This window comes from Palaemon carinicauda, chromosome 4 (genome assembly GCF_036898095.1).
Source record: "Palaemon carinicauda isolate YSFRI2023 chromosome 4, ASM3689809v2, whole genome shotgun sequence".
NCBI lineage: Eukaryota > Metazoa > Arthropoda > Malacostraca > Decapoda > Palaemonidae > Palaemon > Palaemon carinicauda.
In genome coordinates, this window is record NC_090728.1 from 3,317,300 (window position 1) to 3,324,799 (window position 7,500).

The window sequence follows — 7,500 nt, forward strand, 5'->3', positions numbered from 1 at the left end:
CTAAAATTTAATTATTTATGATAGAAGCTTGTTCAAAAGAAAAGTAGTTGGAAGCTCATGCTGAGTGTGAGAGGTTAAAGTTAGAAGATGAACTTTACTATTGAGCAAAGAGAGGCCAAGGTTATACGTGAGGAATTATGATTTGAAGCTGAGCAGAGATTTGGCTAGAGAAGCTCGCAAAAAAACTTCATGAGATTAATGTTCAAAAAGAGTAAGAACCTGAAAAAAAAAATAAACATGCTTATTTCAATGATGCAGATAAATCTAAGTCAGATATTTCTAATGTATATAGAATTTTACTTTCTTGTAATGAAAACGATTCAGATGAATATATTGCCAGTTTCGAGATAAACAAAAGAAAAAAGTAAGTGATCAGCAGAAAATTTGTATGAAGTCAGGAGTTTTGGGTGGTGAGGCACTAAAATTTTTATGCTTCTGCGCAAGCTGCTGTTGGGTGATAATTGAGAGGCAAGGTGAATGCAACTAATTTTTTTTTTTTAACAGACTGCTAACTTATGTACAAAAGTTTTAGATAAAGCGATTGATGAAAAGACAGGTTTAAACAGGTTCTTTTAACAGCGACGTGTAGAGCGAGATATACAATGAAAAAGAAAATACCATTACAGTGTACGATAGTACGTGAATCATGTGCGGTACACCTCCATTCCTGAGAATAGAGTTGATGATTATGAATTCTTGAAAAACGCAATTTTCCTGGCCTATGAACTAGCTCCAGAGACCGATAAAATGAAGTTGAGGTGTTAGACAAAAAAGATAAGCAGACATATGTAGAATTGAGTAGGGAACAGATTGTTTTGATAAATTGAGTAAGGTAGCAAAATGTAAGTATGAGTTTAAGATTTCAAGAGAAACTATATCAATATAACAGTTTGAAAATCATATTAGTTTTAATGTTAAGATTTAGTTGAATGAGAAAAAAAGTATTGATCAATTGTGAAACTGCTGTATGTGATAGTAATTATGTACTGGTTCACAAGGAGTAAGGTCATGAAAAAAGAAAAAAAAAATGAACAAATTGATAGGTCAAAAGACTATAGGGACACTAATAAGACTAATTGTGCAGATGTAGATCAAAGGTACTAGTTCTGTTTCTCATGTCAAGTCTCAAAGCAGCAGTTTGAATAGCACGATAACTAGTAGCAGTTATGTAATGCGTAATTATTGTAAGAAACCAGGCTACAGAGTGTCTAAATTCGTCAAATTGAGGATGAAAAAAGGAGCTAAGACTGTTTTACTCCACCAAAGTCTCCCTATAGTGTGCTCCCAGTAGAGGTTAACACTGTAGATGACGATATTTTTTTACAGAAAACCTATTAATTCCAGTGTTTGTTCCAGACCTTCTTATAAGATTTTTCCAGCTAAATTCTGTTAAGGGTTTTGTTAGTGATGATGGTGGTTCACCGCACTCTGTTTGCATCATGTGTGATACTGGTTGTGCCCAATCACCTATTCTAATGGAAGTTGTCATTCTGACTGAGCATCCGTTTACTGGGAAGCATGTTACTGTTTGTTTGATTGGTTGTGGTCGTTTTTGTGCTCACTTGCATAGCATGGATCTACATTGTGACTGTACTGTATATCAGAGCCTGTTGTTGTTGGTGTGGTTACAGAGTTGACTTTAAATGGCGTTCAACTTTTCTTCGGAAAGGACTTCGTAAATGAGAAAGTTAATGTCCAGTCTAAAATGATTAAATAACCAACTTTTGATCAGGAGGTATAGGTTCTCAGGTCTGATTTGTCTACTCTGTTTTCTTTCAGTGCGGAGATTCATCCTAGAGTTAGAGTTCTACCTGCACGTCTAATAATATGTGCTGGTTTGTGATAATGTCTCCACTGTTGTTTGGTCTACCGATTTACCCCATGAAAACAGGCTTCTTAGTAGTGGTGTATCCACAAAATATTGTTCTACTGCCCTATCTCGTGAAGATAGGCTGGATCATGATAATTATTCAATCGATGACGGTTCTACCAATACACCTAGTACTGAGACGTTGGTTCCTGCTAATGTTTCTGCTCTCAAATGTTCTACCCACCTGTCTGGAGAAGAAATTTTGTTTTATGATGCCATATCACATGACTGTTCTACTATCCTGTCTTATGAAAACAAGTTAGTTTTGGATGAATCTCTTATGAGAGTTCTAATGACCTGTCTTTTAAAGATACCTTTGTTTGTAATTATGTCATAGTTCATGATGATAATTTGTCTGAGGTATTTTTTTTTAATCAGTTTAATACTGACTTGTCTGATTACATTTGTGTGTCATAAATAACTTGTAGTTTAATATCAAATGGTTGTCGTCATCTCAAGTTTCATTCAAAGCTGATTGTAGATCATAACTTTGACAGTACTTTGTTTGAAATTGTTACTTCTGAAAATCATAATTATGTGTTCCCAATCTCCTCCAGGAACAACCTATGACTGATAATTATGGAGTGAGTAGAACTTTGTTATTGTAACAGCCATTTTTATATGTAACGTGCTTGGTAAGATGTGGCTCAGTTTTGTTGTACTTGATCTCTGTGTCAATCTATTGAGGAGTCCAATCAGACTTTTCCAAAAGCCCTACTGAAGTGTATCTCTTCATTAGATGAATTATTTAGTCATCTGCTTGAAGATGGTCTTAAACCATGGCTGAAAAGAGGCGAAGGTTAATTTTAGTATGGATTTTGATGCCTATTTAGTAGACGATACTTCTGAGTTGTTTTTGTAATGATTTTATTGTTATTTTTGTAATTGTTTATCATCTTTCTGAAAATTTTTAATTTTCCCCTGGAAATATGATTCAAATTCATTTATTTTTAGGTAATGAAATCATTATTCTAGTAATCATGTATGATACAATATTTTGTTTTCCATTTGTGAAAAATTGTTAGTTAATGACCCCAACTTTTTCTAGGACATGGGATTTGTTATATATAGATTGAATTTATCAATATTATATTATAGGACCTATGAGAGTTACATTTTTACATAATAAATGTGAATATTAAGATTAAAGAAATGTATTGAATTTTGATATAATACATATCAATGCATTCTAGAACAAAATTACTGGTAGATTCTCAATATTTGTCGAAATACCGGCAGCTTTACTTATTATGGAACAGTCCGGGATGGACGATCAGAAACTTTCGCGAGAATGTGTCTCGTTATAGATAAGAAAAGATAGGCCTATTTCAGCAGAGAATATTTTCAGCCATCCTTAGGTTAAGGCAGCTTCTGTGGAGACATAATTTGTGACACCTGTGACGAACATTAAATTTTTGTGATGCTGCTAGGTTTTTAGAAGATAAGGAATTCTCAGAAAATCGAATATCATTAGAATCTGTTTTCCTTATTATAATATTTTACATGTGGAACTGCATCCTGAAATTTTGCTGTTAACCTATTTAAGTCACCATTATTGTCTTCATCTGAATCTTAAAATCATAAGAACTTATAAAATCACAGGCTTCTATAAAGCTGTATTATTGTAAATTAGTATTGAATGGTGAGAATTGGTAATTTATGAATCGTGTAAAACATTGTAAAGATAATTTTTACTTCTAAATATAATTATTGTTATATTAACTGGCTACTATTTTCTTACGTTGTTACGAGTTTTCTATTTTTTTATACGTAATCATTTATTAAGGAAATAAGATAGTGAAGTAGATTTTAAGTAATGCACGTTTTGCTATAGCTGATAAAACATCACCAATTGGTGCATTTTGGATTTTCATAAAAGAGGAATATCTCACCCTAGCTAAAAACACTTTATCATTTCTGTTTCAGCTATTTACTCATCTCTGTGAAATAGGCTTCAAAACCCCAAATAGTATAAAAACTAAAAAGCCTATCCTACAATCAACCAAATATGGAACAAATAGCATTAAAAAAAATAGACTCAGGCCTCACACTAATAAACTGTACAATTTACAGAATAGGAATACTGAAACAAATTAAATTCATGTTGAAAGTGTTACTTTTTAAGTCTGTGGTTCCATCTAATAAACGGATTTTGAGCGAAGCGAAAAATCTATTTTTGGGTGAGATCGCCATGTCGTCCTGATGGAAGTTCCTATGGTATCTTCAAAAGGATATATTATATACTACAGTGATATTCCCAGAGAACTAACCTTCAGGTTCCAGAATTCTAACTCTTGGAGCGAATATCCTTAAAATTTTCTCAAGGATATCGCATAATATCAGAGGACGCATTCTTGACAAGTCACATAGCAATCTCTACCCCAAAATAGCGTTAACGCTTCGAGGGGGACGTGGCAAAAGAATAGAAAGGGGCCGTAACAAGGTTACCCCCATTCCTCTACTACTATTGACCACCACCCCAACGCCATTCCCAGGATGGAAGACATTCCTTGTACCATTGAGCGTGGAGCTAGAGATACAGTATGTCAGGGAGGGAACTGTGAAGATCTTTTCTTTTAAAAAAGAAGGGTGGGTCCATCAGGACGACATGGCGATCTCACCCAAAAATAGATTTTTCGCTTCACTCAAAATCCATTTCTGGGCTCAAGCTATTTCGTCCTGATGGAAGTATACCAGAACATTAATGCATCTGTGGATTTTCATCAGTGCCTTAACCTTGGGACAACCTTTCTATGATCATTTGGATCAATCGAGACAAATGACGTTACTGTTATCCGTCATTATCACTAATCATATCCGATGTTAGTGCTTCCTGCCCCCTACAGGGAAGAGTCATTCTAGACGGTAGAAAGGGGGGTCTCGAGGTAAGCATATATTGTATAGACAAACATAAGAATACACCAGATGAACAAACCGTCTGGTAGTTTGTGAAAATTACCAAATACTTAACAGTATTTCTTAATTCCATTGTATGTGAGCATACAAATATATAAAAGTATATACTCTGGACTATAAACATGCAATTGTCGGGTGAGTTAGGACGCAATTACATTCTAATAGACGTTTACTAGTAAGTAAAACGAATGTAGCATGATAATGGAACTATACATGTAACCTGTACAGAGATTATCTTTCTTTCTTGGACAGCAAGAAATGATGAGTACCACTCTTAGATTGAAGAGAATTATAAAACAATTTCTCTTCCTAATTCCTGTACTGGTTACTTTTATCGGCACTGTGTACTACGTACACCGGCACTAGTGCCATCTGTATAATTCCACACCTGGGATTTTGAACAGAGCTAGTGTCACCATGGTAACACTTGATCAAAGGAGGTCACACCCTAAAAGGGATGACCTCTTCTCCCTTCAATTGACAGTCCCAGTCAATTAGCTGTTCATCGTAGAATTAGAGGGCGGGTTAAGTATTCTACCCGATGTCACCACATACTGCTTCAGATCATGGACTTGCTTAGCATAGTGTTTGTAGAACACTGTGGATGATTCTCACCCAGTATATGTGCAAGGACATTTGAAGTCCAAACCATTGACTGTCTATAACAGTGATTAAGGGGCAGGTTTTAATACACTACCTGCCGCCACTACATAGTGTTTTAGTTCATGTACCTGTTTCGCATAGTGTTTGTAAAACACTCTGGATGATTTCCATCCACTGTATGAACGAAGACGCTCAAAGTCCATATACTGAAAGAAGTTAGGGATGAAGCAATCTTTCTCGGATCATGACCTACGGGAGTAATGTCAGGATCCGCTCTACTAATAAAGTAGGTGAGCTTCGCCCTCAGTTGTTTTAGGGATAAGTTTGATCCAGAGGTTTCTCCTTTAAAGAGCTAACCTCCCCTGAAGTCTGAAGTTCTACGAAGATAGACCTATAGACACTCTACCATACATAGAGAGACATCTTCCTTCAGAGGGCAGATTCTCCAGGGACCCCACCTTTTAGTGGGTAGCTCATTCTTAGCGAGAAAGGATGGATCAGGGAAGAGATTCAGTTCTCCTGTTTCTGAGAACTGAATGTAGCCCTCATCCCTAGAAAGGGCCACTATTTCACTAACTCTAGCCCCTGAAGCTATAGCGAACAGAAAAATAACCTTTTGGGTTAGATCCTTAAGCGAACAATCTTCATTGTTCAAGGATGAGGCATAATGTAGGACCTTGTCCAAAGACCAAGAGATGGGCTTTGGTGGTGCAGCAGGCCCGAGCCTCGCACATGCCTTCGGGATCTTATTAAAGATCTCATTCGCCAAGTCTACTTGAAAGGCATATAGAAGAGGTCAAGTCAAGGCTGACTTGCACGTAGTTATCGTGTTGGCCGTCAAACCCGGGTTATGAAGATGGATAAAGAAGGACATGCAGAAGTTCATTGAAATCTCTCTCGGTCCTTTTGCTTTTACGAAAGCAACCCACTTTTTCCATGATGACTTATATTGTCTTTTAGTTAACTTAGACTTGTATTCCTCTAAGAATTCTACATTGCCTTTTGAGATCCCAAATCTTTTCTTAACCGCTAGGGCAAGAAAATCTTGCTATGAAGGGTTTGGGTTCTCTGTAATAAATCGAAGGCAATTAATCTCTGAACCTTCTGGAGCTGTCCCGCCTGGAAGGATCTCAGCATGTTGAGGACTCTCAGCAGCTAATTGGACGGGATGAACTGGAAATCCTAAGTCTATCCCTTCCATTTTAGAGACATGATGTTTATCATTTAAATTAGAGGATCCTCATATGGGGCTACATATCAAGGTAGTTCCTTGACAGTGCTCATAATGAAGAGGTGGGATTGCAGTTCGGGGACTTGTTTCCATCTGGGAGAGAATAGGTCTGCGTCCGTGGACCATTCTAACTTTATCGGCCTGAGCCTGAGTAGAGCATCCACTGTCACATTGCCAATTGGTTGTATGTGAACTGCTTACAGGTGCCATCCCTTTAGGTAAGGGATGGCTAGCTACCCTTGAACTGTATGAGACGTTTCTTAGCATCGTCGATTGTGGCGTCTCGTTATCGCTTCGGAGTCCCAGATCAGCTGTAGTCAATCTGATCTGCTGGGAGAGAGTTTCCCTACTCATGACTGGACCAACATGATCTTGGTATTTTCGGGCTTTGACCTTTGTTAGGGAAGCGATTAAGGAAGGACCGCTATCAGTCTTTTTAGGCCTCTTTGAGATTTTGATGCTTGTTTTCTCCAGGATCCCAGCGCATCTTGCAGCCATGCTCTTAACACAGGACCTGCCTTTATTGCGAACTGGAGAGAGAACAGGGTTCCTCTCCGTTCTCGTTTTGGGAATCTGAAATTTATCTTTCATCCACGATGTTCCAGGGACTGGATCATTTCTTCGGATGTTTATAGACCAGCCACCTTGGGTGCTGCCCATCCCAGCCTCTTGTCCAGGAACATTGTTGCCTGGACCTTTCTTAGGCTTAAATATTGCATGACTGTGTCTGCCAATTTTATGAAGGCAGCTAGGACTCTGTCTAGTCTGAAGAGTATCTTTCCTAGGAGGTACGTTACTTTGTGTAACCTGAATCCTAGATAGGAGGGGAAAGGGTGATTGACTGGAAGCTGCCGACTTTCAGGTTTGGTAAGACTATAGG